Genomic DNA, 12,725 nt, shown 5'->3' on the forward strand with positions numbered 1-12,725 from the left:
TCCTATCAACTGGATTAGCAGCATGGTAGCTGTGTAATAAATCTAGAGAACTCAGGGTGTATGTGAACCCAAAGGATCTCAAGAATGCTTTGAAAGATTTTCATCACCTTAAGCCAGACATGAAAGAATTATGCTACAATCTGCCAAAGCAACAGTCTTTACTTATTGTTAAGGTTAGTTACCAGCAAATAAAGCTATATGAAAGCAGTCTACTATCTATACTCTGGATGCTATTTGGTTGCTTATACCATTTGGCATTTCTACTGCTCCAGGAGAGCATCAACACAGAGAACACAAGATGGTGATCTTACTGCAATGGATAATCTAAAGTCCACAAATGTGGAGACACAATGAAAGAAACCATTGCAAATCATGAACAGAATCTGCTGCAATTGGTAGAGAGCTTTCAGGTGAACCTGCAATTGGGCAAGAGGAGGATGCATTGAAGATGCCTAAAGTCAAATACATAAGGTCATGTGCGGTCATCAAAAGGACATCCTTTACATTGAATCTGAAAAGGTTAAAGCTATAATTGATATACAGTAACCAACAGATGCAAAAATAGTAAAACAATTTGTTGGATTGGTGAATTATTTAGTAAAATTCTTGTCTAATTTGGCAGAGTGTGAATCTCTGTGCGAGTTCACTGTTGAGAATGTGCACTGGTATGGTGCACAGAACAAGAAACTGCTTCCACTAAAATCAACAACTTGTGATGACAACACTAGTGCTGAGGTGTTATCATGTCAATTATGAAGACCCCTTATAGTGAGATGCCAATGAGACAGGCCTTAGAAATACCCTTATGCAGCAAGGGCAACCAGTTACATTTGCAACCCAGGTATTAATGCAAACGGAACAAAGATACACTCAGAGAATGTGTGTCTATCTCTTCGCTTTGATTGTGAGTATTCTACTCAATACCTGTTTTGTGAGGGACAAAGTAACAGTGCAATCCAACTACAAGTCACTTCAAAGCATATTTCTAGAAATGCTTCTATCTGCTCCAAAGTGTCTCAAAAACTTAATTTTATTGTTGAAATATTATCTGGATATGACTTACAAGGGAAACAGATGTACATTGCTAAAATGCTGTTGAGAGCAGAACTTCCTCTGAAGAAAGTTGAGGATGCTAACACAATGAACTAGATAAGATTACACAATGAGAAGCAACAGCTCTATGTGCTCTGGAAGTTGCCACCCAGCAGATACTTTAAACTTAAATCAATAAACCATGCAACATGATGCAACTCTTAAGTGCTGTTGGAAGTAGTGTGAAAGGATGGCCTGAAAGCAGCAAGGATATCTGTTGGCATTAGAATACTGATGAAATAAATTGAGTCATTAACTCCAGGGATATGAGAAAAGAAATGCTAAAGCACTGATGCAACTGAATCTACTCTGAAGAAGGCAAAATAAGTGCTCTACCAGCCACATGTGAATAATGAGATTAAAGACCACATCAACCAGCTTGTAACAAATATCATGCTAAAGAGCCATTTACGAAACATAACATCACAGATTGACTATGAATGAAGTTTAGAGTAAGACTGTTCATTCGTCAGAAACTTATTATCTTGACACCATCATCTACTATTCTGACCACTGGGAATCATACCAGTTGATATCAGTGGCTACCAGTGAGACTATCAGTGGTTAAGGTGTTTCAGACATTGGCACTGGCAGTGACAATGGCATTCAATTCATGAGTGAAGAATTCAGCTGCTTCATAAAGAATTGTGGAAATTCAATGCCATATATCTCTACACTATCCTCATCAACTGGAAATGCTGAGGTGGTAGCAAAAAATACCGAATGGATCATAAAAGAATTTAATAAATCCAGTGCACAAACATGGCAATCTTTAAGTGAATTTTTAAGTCTGTCTACTCATGACATGTAAATAGTCCAGTTCATAGACTAATGTAATGCTAAACCCAAATTCATTTTCCTACAGCATAAATGGAACTAAATAAAACAAGAAATAGTAACATATTTGAGTACCATACATAAATAAATAGAAAGAAACAAGTAAAACAATAAAACCAAATTTAGTTTTGAAGAAATAGTCAAGTCATTGCCAAAGCTGAGAATTGGACAACTAGTAAGAGTGCAAACATTCAACACTCAACAAAAGTCAACCATGAGGCAATTTAGAGCCTCAGTGCTTGCCACCTCAATCTTACATGGTAAGATATATCATCGTAACAACAGACATTCGCATACACCTAGTGAAATGTGTCTTCATTACAAGTAGTGGATCGGGAAGAAGTGATCTCACCATCTGCACAGAATAGAGAATAACTTCCAGTCCCAAAAGTCCACTGTTCCCCAGAAATGAATCTGAACCAACAGTTACTATGGTAATAGCACTCGCCATTGGAACAATAGTCCCAGAGAAGGAACACCTCCATCAGATGAGTAGATACCAGAGAGACACATGTGTACACATACAATTAGGAACACTGTGAAATTTAAAAACTAGGTTTGGAACACATATGCAGAGATTGACAAATGTGGAACTGATGAGAGTTAATGCATTGTTTTGTCAAAGAATAATGATTTTCTTTGTGACCATGTATAATGAGTAACATTTGTATTACAAATGATAGTGCAACATTTTATTGTCTCTCTATAAAAGAGGGGATGTTTGGAGAATTGCAATTGTATTCTATGTATACTGGCTGGTTTGCCAGAGTGATATGACCACTACCTCTGCTAGATGTGCTTTTGTTTGCAGTCTGTGGAAGCTATTAAACACACGTTGATTGTAGCAATAATGTTCTGCAATTTTTGCCAACTACAGCATGAATGCATCAAACATGTCCTCTCCTCCCTTCTCTATTTCTTGAAATAACTAGCACTTCTCAACACCTCGTTCACTCTTCCACTGAATGTGTCTCCATTGCCTTTCCCCTTGCACTTTGACATAAATATAGTTACTAGACTAGCGATCTGGACCAATCTAGAGAATTCAAATCCAAACTCAACAAGGTGCAAATTTTGAAATTTACAATTTCTGAAAATAATCTGCATTAAAAAAAAACTCCTTGGTTCACCAAAGATGAAGGAAATCTGCTGTCCTTAGCTTTTCTGCCTTATAAGTAACTACAATCCTGTGTCAAAGTGATAAATCTATTAGTCCAAATCTTTGTAAGATTGCCACTCTGCTCCCACTTTTCTGTGCCGTGACCAAGCTGCAGATTTCTGGTCGGGTGTGCCGATCTCAGATAGTTGTACTGTGTTGTGAGAAGTTGTCAGGATGAGTTAGTTTAGCAGTTACTTAGGAGTTGACTAGGATTTTTCTGTCTAATATTTCCTGGGTAACTATCCAGATAAGTAAGCCAATTCTGCCTGAAGTCTGTGACTCAAACTCAGACACGACATTGTGTGTGTTTTCAGCTTTTTATGTTTTAGTTGCCAAATACTGCTACAATTTGTTGATGGCAGGATAAGCTTATCATGGGATGTATACTTTGGCAATCCATTCAAGTGAGAGTCCAATAGAGAAATAATGTGCCTCCCACAACAAACTTCAGTGGAAAGGTTAAAGTGTTGAATACACAGCTGCAATTGCATTTTGGGGCATCCTTACCTTCCGCTTATGGAAGTGATAATCACATGATTCTTGCCCAATGGATTCAGTTGAGCACTGTCCACTGTTTTTGAGAGAAACCAAAGCCAGGGACCTCACCTCATTTATTATGCTGACGCATTCCATCAATCTATCTATTTGGCTTGTGAATAAATACCAACTGCAAGAATGGCTACAGCTTCCAATAGGGGAAAATGCAAATTAAAGCTCTTTGTTAGTCATGCATTTTCTCCGATTTTTCCAATTAGGAAAACTGATATTTCTCTCAACCTTTCCCATCTCTCACAAGGAATCTGGAACAAGTTTGACTGCAGTTCATATTCTGGCCACCAAGCGGCTCTACACAAATTTTCTTTTCCCACCATGTGAAATTACTAGACATGAGAAAGGCCAGCCGATCCATTAACTTGTCCTTTATATTTCTGTAAGGCCATAAGACATACGAGCCATTTAGGCCATTCAGCCCATCGGGTCTGCTCCACCATTCAATCATGGCTGATAGGTTTTTCAACCCCATTTTCCCGCTTTCTCCCCCTAACCTTTGATCCCCTGGGCAATCAAGACCTTATCTCTGTTTTAAATATACTCAATTACCTGGTCTCCACAGCCTTCAGTGGCAATGAATTCCACAGATTCATCACTCTCTGGCTAAACAAGTTTCTCCTTATCTCCATTCTAAAAGGTCTTCCATATACTCTCAGCCTGTGCCCTCAGGTCCTTGTCTCTCCTGCCAATGGAATAATCTTCCCAACGTCCAACTCTGTCCAGGCCATTCAGTATTCTGTAAGTTTCAATCAGATCCCCTCATCCTTCTAAACTCCGAGTATAGTCTCAGAGTCCTCAAACGTTCCTCATACGTTGAGCCTTTCATTCCTGGGATCATTCTCATTAAACTCCTCTGGACGCAATCCAGGGCCAATACATCTTTCCTGAGGTATGGGGCCCAAAATTCGCAGTACTTTAAATGCGGTCTGACCAGAGCCTTATAAAATGTCAGACATACATCCTTGCTTTTATATACAACTCCTCTTGAGATGAAATAACAACATTGTATTTGCCTTCCTAAATACCAATTCAACCTGCAAGTTTACCTTAAGAGAAACCTGGACTAGGACTCCCAAGTCCCTTTGCACTCCAATTTCTGAATTTTCTCCCCTTTTGAAAATAGCCCATGCCTCTATTCTTCCTGCCATAGTGCATGACCTCACTCTTTCCTACATTGTACTCCATCTGCCACTTCTTTGCCCACTCTCCTAACCTGTCTAAATCTTTCTGCAGCCTCCCCATCTCCTCAATGCTACCTGCCCCTCCACCTATCTTTGTATCATCTGTAAACTTAGCCAGAATGCCCACAGTTCCTTCTTCCGGATCATTAATGTATAAAGTGAAAAGTTGTGTTCCCAACACCAACTCTTGTGAAACACCAGTAGTCACCAGCTTCCATCCTGAGAAGAATCCTTTCATGCCCACTCTCTGCCTTCTGCCAAACAACAAATCTTCTATGCATGCTAGTATCTTGCCTCGAACACCATGGGCCCTTATCTTATTCCGCAGCCTCCAGTGTGGCACCTTATAAAAGGCCTTCTGATAGTCCAGATAGATAACATCCATTAGCTCTCCTTGGTCTAAATTGCTCGTTACCTTCTCAAAAAATTCTAACAAATTTGTCAGGCATGACTTCCCTTTGATGAAACCACACTGACTTTGCCCCTATTTTACCATGCACTTCCAAGTATTCAGAAATCTCATCCTTCACAACAGACTCCAAAATCTTACCAACAACTCAGTTCAGGCTAATCAGCCTATAACTTCCTGTCTTTTGCCCTGCTCCCTCCCTAAACGGGGAATTACATTAGCAACCTTCCAGTCCTCTGGGACCCTCACTGACTGAAAGATCACAACTAAAGCTTGCACTTAATCTTCAGGTATCTCCTTCAGAACTCTAAGGTGTAGCCCATCTGGTCCAGGCAATTTATCCACTTTCAGACTTTTCAATTTTTCTCGCACCTTCTCCTTGGTGATGGCTACTGTAATCATCTCTGCCCCTCGGCCCTCTTGAATTTTTGGGTTATTACTTATGTCTTCCACGTGAAGACTGATGCAAGGTACTTATTCAGTTCCTTAGCCATTTCTTTGCTCCTTATTACCAATTTTCCAGTGGCCTAAAGTCCACCTTTGACTCTCTTTTGTCCTTTATATATCTAAAGAAACTCTTGCAAACTTTCCAAATATTGCTGGCTAGCTTACTCTCATATTTGACCTTCTCTCTCCTTATTTCTTTCTTCATTGTCCTCAATTGGTCTTTGTAGGCCTCCCAATCCTCTGGTCTCCCATGGCCCTTTCCATGTTATATGCTTTCTCTTTTGCTTTTTTGGTGTCCCTAACTTCCCTAGTCAGCTATGACGGCCTCATCCTCCCTTTAGTCTGTTTCTTTTTCCCTGGGATGAATTTTTGCTGTGACTTGAATTATTTCCAGAAACCCCTGCCATTGCTGTTCCACGGTCTTTCCTGCTAGGTTCCTCTCCCAAACAATTCTACCCAGTTCCTCCTTCATGCCTCTGTAGTTGCCTTTATTCAACTGTAATACCATTACATCTGATTCCATCTTCTCCCTCTCAAACTGCAGACTAAACTCTTTCTCTGCCTCCTAAGGGTTCCTTCACCTTTAGCTCCCTTATCAGGTCTGCCTCTTTGCACAACACTAAATCCAGAATTGTCTGTTCCCTAGTGGGCTCCACCACAAGCTGCACCAAAAAGCCATCTCATAGGCATACCACAAATTTATTTTCTTGTGATCCACTACCAGTCCCAGTCCACCTACATTTGAAATTGAACTGCTATTTGTTCAGATACTCCATATCTGATATTAACTTGCAGGGAAAGAAAAATAAACCTGGCAACCTCCTCTCTAATCTTCTGTCAGGAGAATCAAGTCCAGGAGAAACTAATAAGTATGATAGGTCAGAGATTGGCAATTCTGCAGTTCGTAACCAATCACTTGACTCCCCAAAGCCTGTTCACCATCTACGAGTCAGCAGAGTGGTGTAATACTCCTCAATACTTGCCTGGATCACTACAGGGCAACAAGCCCAACACCATTCAGGACAAAGTGGCTTCTTGATTAACACTCCATCCACCACTTTAAACATTGACTCCTTCATTGACGGGTGCATCATGGTTGCAATGTGTACCATCTACAAGGTACACAGCAGCAACACACCAAAGCTGTTTTAACAATATCTACCAAACCCACAATCTCTACAAGCTTAGAAGGACACGGAAAACAAGTTTCCCTCAAAACCATACACCATCCTGATGTATAACCTTATCATTGTTCCTTTACTGTCCCAGTGACACAATTCTGGAGCTCCTTTCCAAATACACTGTGGGTGTACCCACACCCACATGAACTGCAACAGTTAAAGAGGTGGATTATCAGCACCCTCGAGAAGACAATTAGAGATGGGAAATAAATTCTAACTTTGACAGTGATACCCAGTTCCTACAATTGAATAAAGGAAAAGTCCAGGACACCACACTGACAATGACTTGCACAACTTTGCTCAATGGCAAAAAGGTTAGTAAACAGGAGTCACATATATGAGGTTATACACAAAAGAGCCAGAGACACCCTGTGTGCTTTTACATGATAAGTTGTGATCTGGAATTTAGGCATTGCCTAAAAGTGTAGTGGAAGAAAATTGGTTAAATATTTAAAGGAAAAACATGAAAGAGGTATGGATTGGGAGCAGGCACAGTCACGATCCTCTGATACAATGACGAGCATGACACAGCCTTCTTCAGTGCAGCATTATTCTACGACACAGGAACCAATCCTACTCTGTTTTGTAAATCAACATGATGCAGGTTTGCTTGCAGCTAGCTTGAGTGCCCAGAAAAAGGCATGGTGAAAAATTTAATGACACCCCTTCAACACTTTAAACACTTATTAGCTGCAATACATACCATCTAAAAGGTACATAACAGCAATACACCAATGCTCTTTTAACAGTAATTTCCTCATGTCTGTTGAGTAGCACTGTATTGACAGCCTTTGGAAAGTTCATGGACACCACATCAACAACACCCTGCTCTTTATCTATTCGATATCTGTTCAATAACCCTTCCATCACTTGGTTGATGGTTGAGAATCATGTAATAAGCAGTAATTGGCCAGCTTGGATTTGTCTTGCTTTTTGTGCACAGGACTGAACAGGCTGGTGATATTTTCCCTGGAGCGTTGGAGGCTGAGGGGTGACCTTAAGAGGTTTACAAAATTATGAGGGGCATGGTTAGGGTAAATAGGCAAAGTATTTTCCCTGGCGTCGGGGAGTCCAGAACTAGAGGGCATAGGTTTCGGGTGAGAGGGGAAAGATATAAAAGAGACCTAAGGGGCAACTTTTTCCACACAGAGGGTGGGATGTGTATGGAATGAGCTGCCAGAGGAAGTGGTGGAGGCTGGTACAATTGCAACATTTAAGAGGCATTTGGATGGGTATATGATTAGGAAGGGTTTAGAGGAATATGGGCCGGATGCTGGCAGGTGGGACTAGATTGGGTTGGGATATCTGGTTGGCATGGACGGGTTGGACTGAAGGGTCGGACTCCATGACACATGTAGGTAATTTTTCATACTTTCGGATAAATGTTAGTATTATAGCTGTACTGGAATAGCTTGGCTTGGGACAATGACAGTTTTGGAACACATGACTGCAGTACTATTGGCGGAATCTATTGCCTATTGCCTTTGATGCAGCCAGTGTCATCATTTGTTTTTTGATATTACATGAATTAACCAAATTATTTATGAGATGTTGAGAACCTCAGGAGAAGGTCACAGACTGGTATTTGTGATGTTGAGAACCTCAGGAAAAGGCCAAAATGGATTGTTCACTTGGCACTTCTGGCTGAAAATGGATGCAAATATTCAGCCTTGTCTTTTGCATTAAGATAACTAGATCTTCCATCATTGAGGGTGTGGATATTTGTACAGACTCAGCATTTGTAATTGGATAAGGCAGTTCTGCAGCAGGAACTTATTGTAGACAGAAAATGAGCTGGTACAAGCAGTTGAAAGCCTGAAACTATGAACTATGATGTTATAAAGATATTTTTTGGGGAGATCATAGCCTAGTGGTATTATTGCTAACCATTAATCCAAAGACCTGGTTTGAATCCTGCGATGGGCAGATGGTGGAGTTTGAATTCAACAAATATCTGGAATTAGATGTCTAATGATGACCATGAAAATATTACCAATTGTTGGAAAAACCCATCTGGTTCACTAATATCCTTTAGGGAAAGAAACTGCTGTCCTTACCTGGTCTGGCCTACATTTGACTTCAGACCTACAGTAACGTGGTTGACACTTTTTGCCCCATGGGTAATAAGTACTGATCTGGCCAGTGATGCTCAGATTCCTTGAATGAAAAAAATTGTGCAGTCACATGTGATGACCTGAGTTTGAAAGAACAAGATGTAGAAATAAGAAATGTAAGAGGTCACTGGTGGGAATACTTTAAACACTCCCAAACTGTAGTATGTGACTTAAATCTCAAGTAATTTTTTATTTAAAACAGCAAGCTATCATTTTGTTTGAAATGTAACATTCAGAGTACATTCAGTTCCCAACATTGCTCGTTGGCAACATTTGATTCTGCCCAGAAATAAGGAAGAGGTCTATTGCGATATTTTGTGAATTAGGACATTCTAAGGTCACATGAGAATCGTTCAAAGGATTGGAGACCAATTATCAGTAAGTATGCGAAGAAGAGAGGGAAGGCTTCCAAAAGCTCCCTACCTTTTATCTTAGCCTGCTGGACACACTTTCCTCATTCCTGAAGAAGGGCTTATGCCCGAAACGTCGATTCTCCTGTTCCCTGGATGCTACCTGACCTGCTGCGCTGTTCCAGCAACACATTTTCAGCTGCTGATTTTTACCAATGCTGAAGGGAAGGGCAAATCAGCTATGTAAATTCTGTGTAGTTAGGAAACTCAGAAAAGTTCTGTGAAGCTCAGGAAAGTCTTATAGCAGTTGAATAACTCTGTGTATCTGGGACTTGGGGATGTCCAAGGAGAAAGAGAAGCAATTTCCATGCAGAAAGGAACTGTTTAGTTTATTCCTGGAAACACAACTGACCTACACTGAAACTGTGTAATTGTGATCCAGTGAGACGTCAAAGAGTGCTTGGGTAGCGCTATGCTTTTAGAATTCAAGGTAAGTTATAGGATTATTAGGCAGCTAATTTAATATTAATTTTCAAGAAAGGAGGGAGAGAAAACCGAGGCAAGCTAGCTTAGTATCAGTCAAATATAGAATCAAATATTATAGTAGGATGCTTAGAAAATCATAACATGGTCAGATATTGTCAACATGATTTGACAAAAGAAAAATAGTACTTTAGTAATTTTATGAGACGTTTTGAGGAAGTAAAAATTAGGGAGATAAAGGGCAATCTATTGATGTAGTATCCTTGGATTTCAAAAAGGCATTTGAGAAGTTGCCACATCAAACATAGCTACACAAGAAGAGCACAAGTTGACAGGGGTAACATATTTAGCATGGATAAAGAATTGGTTAGCTGTCAGGTTTGGTATTGCTTTGGTTGGCAAGATGTAACTGGTAGAGTACCAAATGACTGAGACCTGGGACTTTATAACTATTTATAAACAATGATTGAACGTGGAGACCAAATGTGCTCTGGAGTCATAGTTATACAGTATGGAAGCAGATCCTTTGATCCAACTAGTCCACGCCAACTATGTTCCCAAATCAAACAAGTCCTATTTGCCTGAATTTGGCCCATATCCCTCCAAATTGTTCCTATTCACATACTTACCCAAATACCTTTTAAATATTGTAACTGTGTCCACATTGACTACTTCCTTTGGAGGTTCATTCCACATATGAACCACCCTCTGTGTAAAAAAATTGCCTCTCATGTCTTTTTAAAATTCTTTTGTCTCTATATGCACTCTAGTCTTGAAATTCCCCATGCTAGGGAAAATAAACCTGCCATTCACCTCATTGATGCCCCTCATGATTTTATAAACCTCTATAAAGTCACTTCGAAACCTCCAGTGAAAAGTCCCAGCCTATTCAGGTTATCCTTATAACTCAAACCCTCTATTCCTGTTAAATCTTTTCTGAACCCTCTCCAGCTTAATTATATTTTTCCTATAACAGGGTGACCAGAACTGAACACAATACTCCAGAAGAGGCCTCACCATGTACAACCTAAGCATGACGTCCAAACTCCCATACTCAAAGGACTGAGCAATAAATGCAAGTGTGCTAAACGGCTTTTAAATCACCCTGCCTACATGTGACACAAACTTCAGAGAAATATGGAACTGAACTCCTAGGTCTCCACATTCTACATTACTCAAGGCTCTATTTTAATTGAATAGGTCCTGCCCTTGTTTGTTTTATCAAAATGCAATACCTTGCATTTATCCAAATTAAACTCCTTCTGCCACTCCTCATCCCATTGACCCAATTGATCAAGATCTCTTTGTAATCTTAGACAACCTTCTTCACTGTCCACTGTACCATCAATTTTGGTGTCATCCGCAAATTACTAATCATGTCTTCTAAATTCTCATCCAAATCATTTATATAAATGACAAACAAAAGTGGACCCATTACCAATCCCTGTGGAACACTGCTGGTCACAGGCTTCCAGTCTGGAAAACCACCTTCCACCACTACCCTCTGTCTCCTTTCCTCAATCCAATGTGTGCTTGACATCAAAAGGCAAGAAAGTGAGTTGCCAAAAGGAAGTGGAAAATCTGCAATGGGATATAGAGAGATTAAGTGAATGGACAAAACAATTGGCAGATGGGGTGTAATATGAGAAAATGTGATGTGATCTGTGTTCTGTGCCATGGTCAGTCTGCATTGAGAGGCATATGTTCATGACATGTTTACTCCATGACAACATTTAACCTGCAGGTAAAGAGATCTCATAATCCATCTTACCACGATCACTTGATGAAAGCATGTTACTCCATTGTAACTTGTAAATCCACTGTAATATTAGTCCAGACATTTATAGGCTTGAGGAATGTAAAGTTCGTGCATTATAATTAATTATAATAAATGTCTGTAAGATTCATCAATACCACAAAATCCACACCTAGTTTCTTATGTTACAGAGACAACATAGACATTGCCGCATCAGTAAAACACCAAGTTGGAGGCCATTCGGCTTATCAAATCCACATCAGTCCTCTGAAGAGCATCCCACCCAGACAACCCCTTCCTCCCCAATCCAAATCCACGCAGGCTGCATATCTTCGGACTGCGGGAGGAAACTAGAACACTCAAATGTGCAATCTCCAACAGACAGTCACCCAAGGCTGGAATCAAACACAGGTCCCTGACGCTGTGAGGCAGCAGTGCTAACGACTGAGCCACCACGCTGCATGTTTCTTTCTTGCCATTGGTTAAATATAGCTCTATACAATAAAGAGTTAATTTCTTGTCAATGAAAAACCTGTATGTCCTTTTAACCGCAACTAGGCGGAAATGGGAGACCATAAAGTTCAGGATGAAAGGGAAAAGATATAAAAGGGACCTAAAGAGCAACTTTTTCATGCAGAGGGTGGTGTGTGTATGGAATGAGCTGCCAGAGGAAGTGGTGGAGACTGATACAATTGCAGCATTTAAAAGACATCTGGATGGGTATACGCATAGGAAGGGTTTAGAGAGATATGGGCCAAGTGCTGGCAAATGGGATTAAATTAGGTTAGAATATCTGGTGGGCATGGATGAATTGAACTGAAGGGTTTGTTTCTGTGCTGTCTATCTCTATGACTCTATGTTGGAACAATCAAATGTTCACACATAAACACAAAAAAGGAACAGGAATAGGCTATTTGGCAACTTTCCCACCAATTTTATTCTTGCTTCAAAGGCCTCTGAAACCCACATGTGAAGCGGCTTACAGAGCTGGAAGTTAACACCACAATCTGACTGCTATATTGCAGTGATCAGTGCCTTGGTGCAGCCACAGCTTAGACCAATAATGTTGCTTTCAAGCCTGCTCTGCCATTCAATGTGATCATGGCTAATCTTTCAACTCAGTATCTTGTTCCTGCTTTCTCCCCTTACACTTTGCTATCTTTA

At 40.2% G+C, this 12,725-nt stretch overlaps 1 long non-coding RNA gene across 1 annotated transcript in view; it reads right to left on the bottom strand.

Annotated features, from left to right (window-relative positions):
• The window catches only part of LOC148147348 (uncharacterized), a 46,248-nt gene that overhangs the window by 8,648 nt on the left and 24,875 nt on the right, over positions 1–12,725 (bottom strand). The gene's annotated exons all lie outside the window — the stretch shown is intronic.

This window comes from Chiloscyllium plagiosum, unplaced genomic scaffold, assembly GCF_037043375.1.
Source record: "Chiloscyllium plagiosum isolate Xiang-an unplaced genomic scaffold, Cpla_swu_hap1 HiC_scaffold_17, whole genome shotgun sequence".
NCBI classification, from domain to species: Eukaryota; Metazoa; Chordata; class Chondrichthyes; order Orectolobiformes; family Hemiscylliidae; genus Chiloscyllium; species Chiloscyllium plagiosum.